This window comes from Temnothorax americanus, unplaced genomic scaffold (genome assembly GCF_048541705.1).
Source record: "Temnothorax americanus isolate GAGA-0224 unplaced genomic scaffold, ASM4854170v1 Scaffold33, whole genome shotgun sequence".
In the NCBI taxonomy this organism is placed as follows: domain Eukaryota; kingdom Metazoa; phylum Arthropoda; class Insecta; order Hymenoptera; family Formicidae; genus Temnothorax; species Temnothorax americanus.
The window spans coordinates 1,793,925-1,806,185 of NW_027509475.1; the positions used below are offsets into that span (position 1 = coordinate 1,793,925).

Here is a 12,261-nt window from a genome sequence, read left to right on the forward strand (position 1 = left end):
TATTTTTTTAGACATGTAAATATACAAGTAGCTTTTTTCTCCTGCCAACCTGAATTCTATTGAAAAATTAAGTGCGTCTATATATATATAATAATATGGCCAGGGACTTATGTGCCAATGAGAAATATTCAAATTTTATTTTATTTGTATTTACTTAATTTTTTACACCATTAATATACAATCGAGAGATGCAAACAAGGTATAATCATTTCCTAACATAATAGATCTCTAACGCAAAGAATTATATGTATGCGAAAAAAAGCGAAAGTCCATTAACTCGGCGCGCGCGACTCGAAAAAATTAGTTGTATGTTGTATGTTAATATTTGCTTGAAAGCACGGGAGGGAGTATATAACGGAATATATTAACGAAGAAAAAAAACGTCTCAATGAAATTCAAAAACGAGAAAAAGTAATGAAGAACTCGTTACGCAATCAGCGGCAAGCTCTAAGAAATTACGTTTTCAATGAACGTCCGTCTGTCCCGTTAAAATGTTTGATGAAAGACTTCGTAATATACGGCAAAAAACTCATCGAGGCGTTGCGTTTCTTCTCGCTATTTAAACGGGAAACGGGAAAGAAATACGCGCGTTTGTTTTTGCGCATCTGTAACAATAAATCACGTTCAAGCAACACAATTATGAAATCTGAGTATTATATGTATGTTATTAGTATGTTATGAGTATTATACACGCAATTTCGCGAATGACACGTTTAAGTATAATATGTTTGTCTCTTCGTACTTTATTGTATTATATAAATGTTGATTATATATGAATTAAATATGTAGGTAGGTCGGATTTCTGTACGCGCGCTGGAACAAATTTCTTTGCGATGCGAATACTTGTGCAACCGCAATTAATTTTTATCGTTCCGTTGTCAAGGATATCGTATCGCGAAGGAGACATTCACAAGCATCGAGAGCAGAATCAAGTCTCTGATGCGATAATATATTTAATAGTATCCTTACAATTTTTTTTTTTATACGACAGATTTCTTGCGATGTTTTTACATAAAACGAACAAAATGACAGTAACATATTGTTATAAAAGTAATTAAGAAAAAATGTATTATAAAATTGTGTAATAATCACGCGGTGCAGGCTTCTGGCTTTTCTGTAAAATTAATGTCGCAAGATAAAATTATAAAAAACCGGATGTGACGAGCGAAATTAGCGTAACCTCTAACACTATCAGCCGATATAATTGTCGGAAACAGCATGATTCACAGACGTTTGCTCAATGCCGTTCTAATGTAACGCGGGTGACGATTGGTCGCATAGTCGTGCAAGTGTATTATCAGCGTTCTTATCTCACAATGTATTTAAATGGTATTTACCTGTCATGTGCGTGTACAATATACGATGTCCGTACTTCGCAGATACGCAATAAACTTCGTAGTAATATATAGTAATACATAGACTTGACTGGACTTGAGAACGATCGTGAAAAGAAGCAATCGTGTTAAAATTTTCACAGGCAATTAAAAATCAAATAATAACAGTTCCATAATAGTTCTTACTTCTTGGCTATTCAATTATTTTGACATTATTTAAAAAATACGGGTCAAATATAAAAATATTTTAATCGTGCAAAAACTCAGTCTAATGTCCATTTTTACCAATGCAGATTAACTTTTTAATCTCGGTTGAGATTATCCTTCTCTCATTTTAAAAATTAGAGAAAAAGAAAAAGCAACTTAAACCAAGATTAAAGTTAATCCGCATTGGTAGAGAAATAAACACGAATATAGAAGAAATATAAGAGTTTAAGATAAGTAAGTAGCGATCGCGCGAGTCTATTTTTACCTTCCCCTGATGCCCCGGATTTTTTCCATTATCTTTTCCCCGCGAAGACAATGGCTCGGAAACGCACGTGCACACCAGGTTAACGATAATCGTTCTCGGTACAACGAAGATCTCCGCGATATACGACGAGACCGAATCTTATTTATCTGTGCATCGAAAAAACATAGTGAAAATGCAATCCTACCGCCTACGTAGGATACGATAGAGACGACGAGGAGGCTTATTTGGACTCTCGGTTATATTTACATCGACGACGAAACAATAAAGGAACACGCGTCGTCCTTGCACGCGAGATAATAAAGAGTCCTGCGGTATTATACGATTACGTTATACATCCGTTTTGCGTTCGCGTGGAAAATTGAATGGCGTGAATCACACATTTTCCGCAAGTGCCAATTAGCGTGTCGCGAAGAATAAATGTCACGGTAACGGAAAACGTCCGCGAAATCACGTTCACGCGGAATGTTTAACGCGGCAGTATAAAGAAACGGTATTACGCGCGTTCGCATGCAAGAGCCATTTTATCGATTATTTACGTCGATGCCTCGCGACGTTTCTGCAAACGACGGCAAATTGCACACGTTTGTTAACATTCGTGCCCGCCAAAGACGATCGTGTCATAACGTATTACGTATTACGTATCACGTGCCGCGTGATCGCGATCAATAATTCGTTACACCTTATATCCTAATTTTACTCGTAAGAAACTGACCAATCACAGTCGATTAAGACCTTCGCACATAAAATCGCGTAAGGACGTAAAACGTAAGCGTAAGAAAATCGACCAATCCCAATCAAGTATTGTACCGTCCGTAATCCCAGATCGATTTTCTCACGCTTAAGTTTTACGTCCTTACGCCGCGGCATTTTATGTGCGAAGGCCTTTATTCTCCTCAAATTCGACTGCAATTGGTCTATCAATTTCTTACGACTTATGACTTACGACTTACGACGCTACGACACGACCAATGTAGAACCGGCCTTAAGGTCTATCCAGACAAACTTGCATAGGTGCATAACCATAATATGCATAAAGAAACGGCGTGGTCTACTTCCTTGTGCACATGCATATGGACCACCCAGATCTCTTACGCTTATGTTTATGGGCGATATAGCTTTAAGGTCAACCCAGACAAACTTGCATAGCGCATAAACATAAGCGTAAGAGAATCGCGTGGTCCATATATACGCATGTGCATAAGGAAATAGACCACGCCGTTTCTTTACGCATATGGTTATGCACCTTGCAAGTTTGTCTGGATAGACCTTTACGCAGAGGTCTCAAGCCACTTGCGCAATGCTGGACAACAGGCAACGGCAATAGGAACGGGAAATAACCAAAAAATCGTTAATTATAACCTAAAAAATTCGAACGCTATTTATTGGCAACAGGCAATAGGCACAGAATTTCCAACGCGACGGAAACTCTGTGTCACTGTTTATTCTGCATTTATACATGATTTCTGATTTCTATTCCTCGTTCCCATTGCCCGTTGTCTGACATTGTGCAAGGGGCTTCAAGTGTAGCACCTGGTCACAATTCTATTTTTGTCGTTACGAAGAGTCATAAAGAATCTAACGTGGAAACAACTGGAAGCTTTCAGAGAACCTTTCGAGAGACGGTTCTTCAAATACTCCACGGGCGAGGACCTCGGATTCACGTGAACCCGTGGCGAATTATCGTCGGCAAGCGTAACGGACGCTCTCCCCCGAGAGTAACTTCGCGCGATCGGGCAACCTTCGACGACGCGCGTTACGTAAGCGACGCGGCTGTTTACGTGCGAAAACCTGTCGTCGAACGCGCGCGCCCAGGGAAAACATCGCACGTGTGTGCGCTTGCCTTTCTAGAAAACGCGGCCACGCTCTTCGCGAAGAAATTCGCGTTTTACTATATGCGAAGGAGTTATCCCGCCGAGCGAGACCGCGCGGACCGTGCGGCGCGGCGTGGCGTTTTGCGATTTCCGGGGTGATAAATCTCGGTTTCATCGCGGTGAATAGCAAATCGGGACGCTCTAAGTATAATCCTAACAACATTCCACTTTCGATCCTCGATCCGAATTGCGGTATCGGACGTCGGACAGATGGAGCGATTGAAGGAGTTTTAAGCCTAAAATATATGCAATGTACTTATATCAGGATTTATGCCTTCGCGGATATTTACTTCCCCATTATTCCGCATTTAACGCGCATACATTTGTCCAATCGTGTCGCCAAATGTATGTATGCACAAGAATGTACAGACATTTATAGAAATAATTCGATCGCAAACGACTACGGGCAACTTTCGCGATTTGCTAAAAATTTGTTTACGGGTGGAAGACAGGTCAGAGCGACGATTCTACGTCAATCTAATCGAGCTACGAATTTCCTGACAAGCGGACATCTCCTTCGAACGTAACTCCACATTGTAGCCGAGCGTTCCGGAAAAATGCGTCAAGGATCGCCCGCAGTGCGCGCGCTCGAAATCAATTTCGTCGCGCCATCGTCCGCGCGGGACGTCGTCGCGTCGTCGGCGTCGGTTCGATAAGAGCCTGCCCTGCCAGGCTGTGACAGTGCGACAGTCGTTCTCGCCGAGGTGGATTTGACAACTGGGAGCGCTCCGATATTGCATGACGCTCTCGCGAGAACATCTCACGAGGGATCAACATTCGCGGCGGTGTACTCACCACAGCCGGGGAAACTGGACCGCGTCTCGGGGCAGCTCGGGGGTTGGGGTTACTCCGTTTTTCCCCGATTCCTCCCTCGTGGAGCGAGGCACCACTCCGTTTAAGTCCGGCGACACTTTATCAGGCGGTCGAACACAACACAACAGATCCGCAGGCACTTTATCACGAGCGACGCGGACGACGGGGACGGACGCGCGGGGGAAGGGGGGGGGACACGTACGACGGCGTGGCGCGGCGCGGCGCGGCGCGGCGGCGTGGCGTTTTGACGTTTATCCGAACGACGCGGATGGCGAACGGGGAGACGACGCGGACCGGTGACGGCGGGCGGGCGAGCGACGGACGGGACGACGACGACGACGCGTCCCCACAGGCTGAACTCACGCTCCCGACTGATCTCGCCCGCGCGCGCGCGCGCGACTCGAGCGATCCCGACCACGACGCCGCTCGTGGAAGCCGACCGAACCGCGCGCTCCGCTGCGGCGAACGTTGAATTTCGATTTTCGATCGGCACGGCGCGGCGCGTGCTCGCTACGCACCGTGCGTAAACGCACAGCTGGAGCTGTGGCGGGAGCGAGCGAGCGCCTCGCGACGAGCGGAAGGGAAAAAAATAAACAATCACGCGAGAAGCTTTTATTCTCTCTCTCTCTCTCTCTCTCTCTCTCTCTCTTTCCCTCGCTCGTCTCTCCCCAGCTCGCGAACGACTCCCACGATGCGTACGAACAACCCCTCTTGTACGTACGATACGACCGGAGTCGTATCGTTATCTCGCAATGATAATTCCTCGTAGCACCATTTTCCGACGCGCTCCCGCACGCGCGAAGGGTCCCGCTGGAAAAATGCCGTAATGTAGCCGTTTGCCGCGCCCGCGCACGTCGCGTATTACGAGCTTTGAGATTTGATACTTTCCGAGAATCGCGCCGGTGCCGCGCACGTGTTGCGAACTGCCGCGGGACGAAGGTAAACCTCTCCTCGCGAGAGAGAGAGAGAAAGAGAGAGCGTGGGGAATGTTCGAGTGACAAAAATCGTCGAGAACGGCGGTGCGAGGAAATTTTTATTAAAATCACGATGCAAATGATGTGCGACGAACCGATAAACTTTGCTCAAAACGTAAAGGAACTTGCTAACTTCGACATTTCGACGGGATATTTAATATTCGTGCGGTAACAAATGTTTTCATTTTTTCGAAATCGTAATAAAAGATTGAAATATGTTTGTTATTCAATATTAAAATAAATTGCGTATATAAGTATATACTATATATATTTAAAAGTCTTTTCAATTAAAACTTTTAAAAGGCAAAAATGTGTTGCAAGATCTGATACGTTTTAATTTTCGTTTTATATTCAACAAGCGGAGTCTGCGTATGTCTTGTACTCAAAGTAAACAACGTTCCTTGCACGTTACGAAAGAGAAAGGGCTCACGTGCGTGTACATTGTTAAATAAGATTCTGCGCGGGAGAGAGCCTATAGGATCCTCGTGTTTCTCACAAATGTTCTAATGGAGCAGGTCTAGCAAGTCTTCATTAACGTGTGTTAATAAAGAAAATCTTGTATTGATGCTTCAGGTATATCTTCCAATTAAACATCGAGTTTACATTTCGCTTAAATACATATTCATGCTTTAGCTTTGTCGGCAATCCTTTCTCTTTTAGTGTAATGATAATTTTAATAATCCTAACTCTTTCTTTTCAAAAAAATTTCAACGTCAGGTATTGTTTATGTTGAATTTAGTACAAATATTTTATAAAAGTACATATTATTACAAAAATAATATTTAACTTTAATTGTCACGAGTACGATCTTTAGAAAATAAATAATAATCCAATAAAAAATTGTATCTCAATTTATATATCGTAAATATATTTAAATTAACAGGTATTCCACAGAAATTATTAGAAAAGTATAATTTTATGTAAACTTACGAATTTTTTTATTTTTATTTAATAAAAAGAATTTAATCTTTTCTTTTTTTTATAATGTGCGTATATATGTGTGTGTATAAGCGCATGTTAATAACTTTCTAATTTTAATTGGTTTTTATATGCCTCGTGCCTAGAAAGGATTAAGTACGATGTCGAAACGATTTGACACGCAGGGGCGTCAATGTGTACTTATTGTATAAGCGATGGAAAATATTGATATCGTCGCTGATTGATCAGTATATGTGACGACTGCGAAATACGAGTATCGACTAATGACGCAGTGACGACGGGTCGCCAATTTCGAATGTTAAATGTCAACGACCGTGAGAGACAAAAGTCCGGGCGTTTAATTTCATCCCGGCGCGTCGCGTCGTGTCCTTAACTGTAAACGGACTCGACGGAGATGACGTTGAAGAAAGTATCGGGCAAGAAAAGAATGCTCGCGTACACTTCGCGTTTCCGACATTCTGCGCACCGGTATCATTATACCATTACCATTACAATTCCAGGGTATATCCTTTCCCCTGTCCCACCAACCCCTGTCCCCTCTCGCCCATTCCTTCTATCTACGATAACTGGTAAACCGTGTTTGCGAGTCGGCCGAGTAAATCAGCAATTGGTCGTCTCTCCCAATTACTCTCTCTCTCCCTGAGTGTCACATTTTCCTATTTATCCCATTTCTGTCCGTAATGAGAGAAAACAGTTTCGAACCATTGTGCGATTCGATAGTATTAATTTCGCGATAAATGGCTAATATCAGAGAAAATAAATTGCAAGATTTAAGAAAGGAAGAAGAAAGTTATTTTTATTTTATTAAATAAAAAATGTATAAATATATATATTTATTCATAAAGTATATTGATAAAAATAACTTTTAGCTGTACGTAATATATAAAGTTATATAAAAAAACATATCGTTTATCCAATATTCGAGATAATATGTTTCTGTGATATTAATGTGTGTGTGTGTGTGTGTGAGAGAGAGAGTTCTAGCTAATATTATATATATAACATTATAAGTCAATATGTAAAATTGAGGATACTTTTTCTATAATACAATTCATCAAAACGTTCTTTTTCATTAAGATATCATTAATGTGTGTGTTAAAGCTAAACAGTTTTAATAGCTAATTAACTCGACTAATTTTCTCGAACGCGTTAAAATAAAATAGATTTAAAAAATGTTTGCGTAATTGTGTATAAGCTATATAACGAAATTGCAGTAAGAAAAGGTATAATGTATCGGTACTTTTTTCGACACCGCGCAAGGAGAGGGTTTCTCCTCGTGAAGCGCGTCGCGTTTAAAAGGCCTTCGAATTTTATGATACCCGACGAAAGAAGAGAACCGTTTGGCGAAACGCGCACCATAAAAGCGAGTTGATTATACCAATTGCTGTATAAGCAATTGTATCAATAACCACGGCTTTTTCGCCGTACCGTCGCGTCGTCGTAACAGCGCATCTGAAACCGTACTTCGACAATCCGCTCGTTGCAAAAACATTAAGCTATTAACGTATTGTACTGAATTTATTGAATAACATTTAACTGAATAAGAACATTCACATACATTAAAGTTATAACGAATATCACATAGTTTCAGTATCTTTATTTCCAAATGCAGTTTTTTATAATCTTTAGTATCTTTTTGCAGTTTTTTTTAATAATCTTCAGTTAAGATTAAATAGGAAGAAAGTGATATATTTTGAATTTTATTATTTATTCACAGAAATGCAAATCGCAAATAAAGGTATGATTGTCAAAGTATGTTCTTAATAATTATAAAATAAACAGCAGACAATATCAATATTTGTAATATGCAAATAAAAAATAAATGATTTCACTCACCAGTCGTTGTATCCTAGCGAAGTACGTTCTCAGCTATACCTGGAAAAAATTTATATTGATGTAATTAGTATTATAATTAGAATATAAAATTATGTATTTTATGTATGTTGATTGTTAAGTATTATTTATTTCGATGTTAATTATATAAAACACAATTAATAACATAATATTTAATTACTTATTTACACAATAAAAACTTGCATAAATAATTATTTAAATATTTTATTATTTAATTAAATATATCGATTATTTAAATATATTTCAGAATTCAATTACTTCCGCCCCGATATCTCCCTCTGCGCTCTCTGCCTACATGTTTATCAAATTTCCATCGAGGGGCTTACTCGGAAATAATTAGAAAGACTTTGAAATTAAGGCTCTTGGGCTCTTTCCCGACATCTCATGAGATGTGACGTCAGAAGTGAGAAATGTTGAGAATTGCGCAGTATTTCCAAATAAAAAGATATTTGGTTAAAATAACACTACGGATCACTTCGGCACACTTCAAAAATACTCCAAGTTGAGGTTAAGTCTATCCGTTTCCCTTGACAGTTAATAAACAGCCGTAAAATGAATGTAATACGAAATCTAGTTATGCGCCTGACGCACAAGCCTGCATCGTATATCACGACTGCGACGACTCATTGTAGACTGACCATTAGGGCTCAGACCCAACGAGAGGAATAAGGAACAAAGAATTAAACATAAAGAGAATGCCGTGTCTTGAAAAAAGAGAGAAGCTGTGTCTTGAAAAAAGATGCGACTACTATGTTCAATTCCTTGCTCCTTAAGTCTCTCATTGTGTCTGAGCCCTTAAAGACTTACATTTCTCGAAGTTCAAAAAATAAATCGAAAATATATATGATAAATAAAAAATTTGCAAATCAATTTCTGATACTTAATTAATTAGGCAAAATTAGTTCTACGCTCTCAGTAGTCACATTATTGTCACAACTGAATATTTTAATGAATATATATTTTTTTATTAATATAAATAATTTTTATATCAAAATATAACATACAGAGCGCGACAGTTTCTTTTTGATAAATATTGGACAAATAATTGCAATTGTTGTGTGTATGTGTGCGCGTGTGTTCGCCAACAGAATTATGTACAATTTAAATACGGAATCAATAACTTTACTCACCAGCTAGGATATCACAGTGTGCTCCATCAGTTGCTCCACTCGTTGCAAATCCTGCCTTAGAAGTAATTCGCATTAGTTTCCTCGAGAAAGCGTTCCGAAAACCCACTTAATTACCCGCTATCGAACGAACTTTGAAAATTAGCCCGGACGTTTCACTTTCGAAGGAGCATGAGAAACACGAATTTGCGTCGCGAGTTCGCCACGCCGCGATTTCACAAAACGCGAAACGCGAAATAGGAAATGCACTTTGTTCTACGACGTTCGTAAATTGTTCTTTGTCAATTATAGACATGTGCTCGATGACGAATTTATCTTTAGATGCAGTTGACGTTTAAGACTTTGTTATTATGATTATGAATTTAAGATCTGTAAATCAAGCTGCACTTAACTCTTAGCTGGCACTATATGGGGTATTAAAAACGCCCCAGTCTAGTTCAGCTCTATTTTAAGCCCCCCTATAATACGAAAATGGTACTAAAAAATGAAAGAGTTAAAATATAAGAGTTATGAATTTTTGAGCGAAAACAGTCATTTTTTCATTTTCTTTTACGTTCTCCAATTTTTTTCATACTTAATATTACATTTTATCAAAATAACCTATGACATTTGTTAAAACAACATTCGAAGACTATTTTGGAATTTTTTTTAAGTAAAAGAAATCAATAGCTTCCTCGCAGCAAGCATTTTAGTAATGGGGTCTGAAACGGCCCCAGTGTGCCAGCTAAGAGTTAAGAATATTGATTTATCAAAACTCGCCACTGTTTGTATCTGCAGTGTGATAAATGTATAAGCAACAACAATCTGTTAATACTTTTCTTATACGGCTATTCAATTTTTTCCTTAAAGTTATAATATTCGAATATAAGAAAATCAATTTTTAGTGATCATAACGTTAACTATATAATTTTATATTTACAAATCGACTATATAAGAAATGATAAAACAGAATGTTTCGTGATTACCAGATAATCATTACCGCATATTTCAAATAATTCATGCATTTGTAATTTAATAAATATAACGATCGCAATATTAATTACCAATCACTGCTAACTATTACATATAAATATAATGACAAATATAAATATTTCAAACTGCTACGTATATAAATCCAGCCAATCGTTTTATATAAATAACTTCTAATTATTACACATAAATGTATTAATTAACTCACAGTACTCACACGCATACTTCAATTACTTCATAGATATCTATGAATCTCGTATATGAGCTCGTGATACGAGATAATATTACGATCATATGGAGTTTACTTGACGGACTTATCGTTTAACATTATACCGACGCGATAATGCGGACGGTTTCACTATAACGCGTACCCTATTTTGGCTTTGACCAAGACGCTTGGTCGTTCCCCAGGATTGACTAGTCAATCCTAGGAATGCCCGCGTTTCGCGGGCTTTGAGAGACTGTAACATATATATATATTAAATATACAAGCAAATGTAACGTATAGCGGGTATAGCGTATCGTCGATTTGTCAACTCGAGACTCGGCACTCGGCGAGACACGAGACGCGATACTCGAAATGCGTGGCATCGTGGTATATAGCCCGGCCCGTGCAAAGCGGCGCAAAGTCACAGCTCAAGAGAGACAGCAGATCGTATGTCTGCCCTTCTCTCCCCGCTCGAGGCTTGCCGAGTGCGGAGCAGTGCCTAGCGTACACGGACAGAGGAGGGGCTTGCGCGACCAGCATATCCCCTCCATCTGAGTAGTTCGGACGTTCGGACACGAACCATAGCATGGATACGAACCCATGTATCGTTACCCGAGTCCTCTCTGATCGTTACCGAGCGTAACGCCGTAGTTGACGTCCACTTTCTCAGAGGGCAGATTAGGACAGACGTCCGGACGTCCCTCGAAGCCGGATGGCCGCTCTCAGGTTTCTCTCTGGGTTAACTGATGAATAGGAACTGATTGACAGCGCGCTAAACGAACGCACTGTCTACAAGTCTACACTGCACTGCGATACTAACGCCGCTAGCCGTCATTGTCGAAAAAAAAGTAAAAGTGACGTTTCTCTGATAATCATAATAATATTGAGATGAGAGACGGTCGACGTAGAAGTAGAAGCATTCGTGTTCTATACACCGTGTTCGACAGAATACACGACCGAGTGGAATTCGCCCTTGCAAAACATTAATAAATCTTGATTGCCTTCTCATGAAGTTATCGTTAAATATTAGGAAATCTAAATGACATTACTAAACAAATAAGTCATAGTTTTTTTAGAATATCGTCAGACATATGGTTTATAACTTTATTTGGACTATTTATGGTATATTTTAAAATTAATACGTATGTGAAAATTAGAAGAAAGATATATGCGATATTTATTCTACCAACGATTTGGCACATCTTGTTCTTTCGGCAACTATCGAATTGTTAGATATTGTGAATACCTACAACTTGTATATAAGTCTATTAAAAAATGAAGTATATATTTTTTACACTGAATAATGATTTCATATATCGCCCTTTCAATCTCATCTTAATGTAGTACCCCGAAAAATATTATCTCGTTTAATCTTATAAATTTTCTGCTTACATACGAGTACAAGATATCATATATATAACATTCTGCTTATATGTATAAGAGTATGACATACCGCATTTGTAACCAATATATAACTTTTTACATTTCTTACGTTTACACAAACCTATATATATACACCTATATATATACGCATAAATTTTTTGCTTATCAATAAAAATTATCATGTCGTTTGTATTCTAATTAATAAATTGTTATAAAATTGCAAAACTGGTTTAGGTATCTCACTATCGTTAATATTATACTTATAATATTTTGAAATTGTTATTTTTAGAAACTTGCATATTGTATTAACTACCGCT

General features: G+C 38.9%; 1 protein-coding gene across 6 annotated transcripts in view; it reads right to left on the reverse strand.

Moving 5' to 3' along the window:
• Positions 1 to 8,257, reverse strand: part of Prosap (SH3 and multiple ankyrin repeat domains prosap) — a 125,972-nt gene extending 117,715 nt beyond the window's left edge. For 5 of the 6 annotated variants that reach the window (XM_077413663.1, XM_077413660.1, XM_077413659.1 and 2 more), the window contains exon 1: positions 4,473 to 4,856. The gene's annotated coding sequence lies outside the window, so the exon portion shown is untranslated. Of the gene's footprint in view, positions 1 to 4,472; positions 4,857 to 8,239 lie in introns of those variants that run through there. The other variant, XM_077413657.1, reaches the window with a different exon arrangement.
• Between the last annotated feature and the right edge of the window lie 4,004 nt (positions 8,258 to 12,261).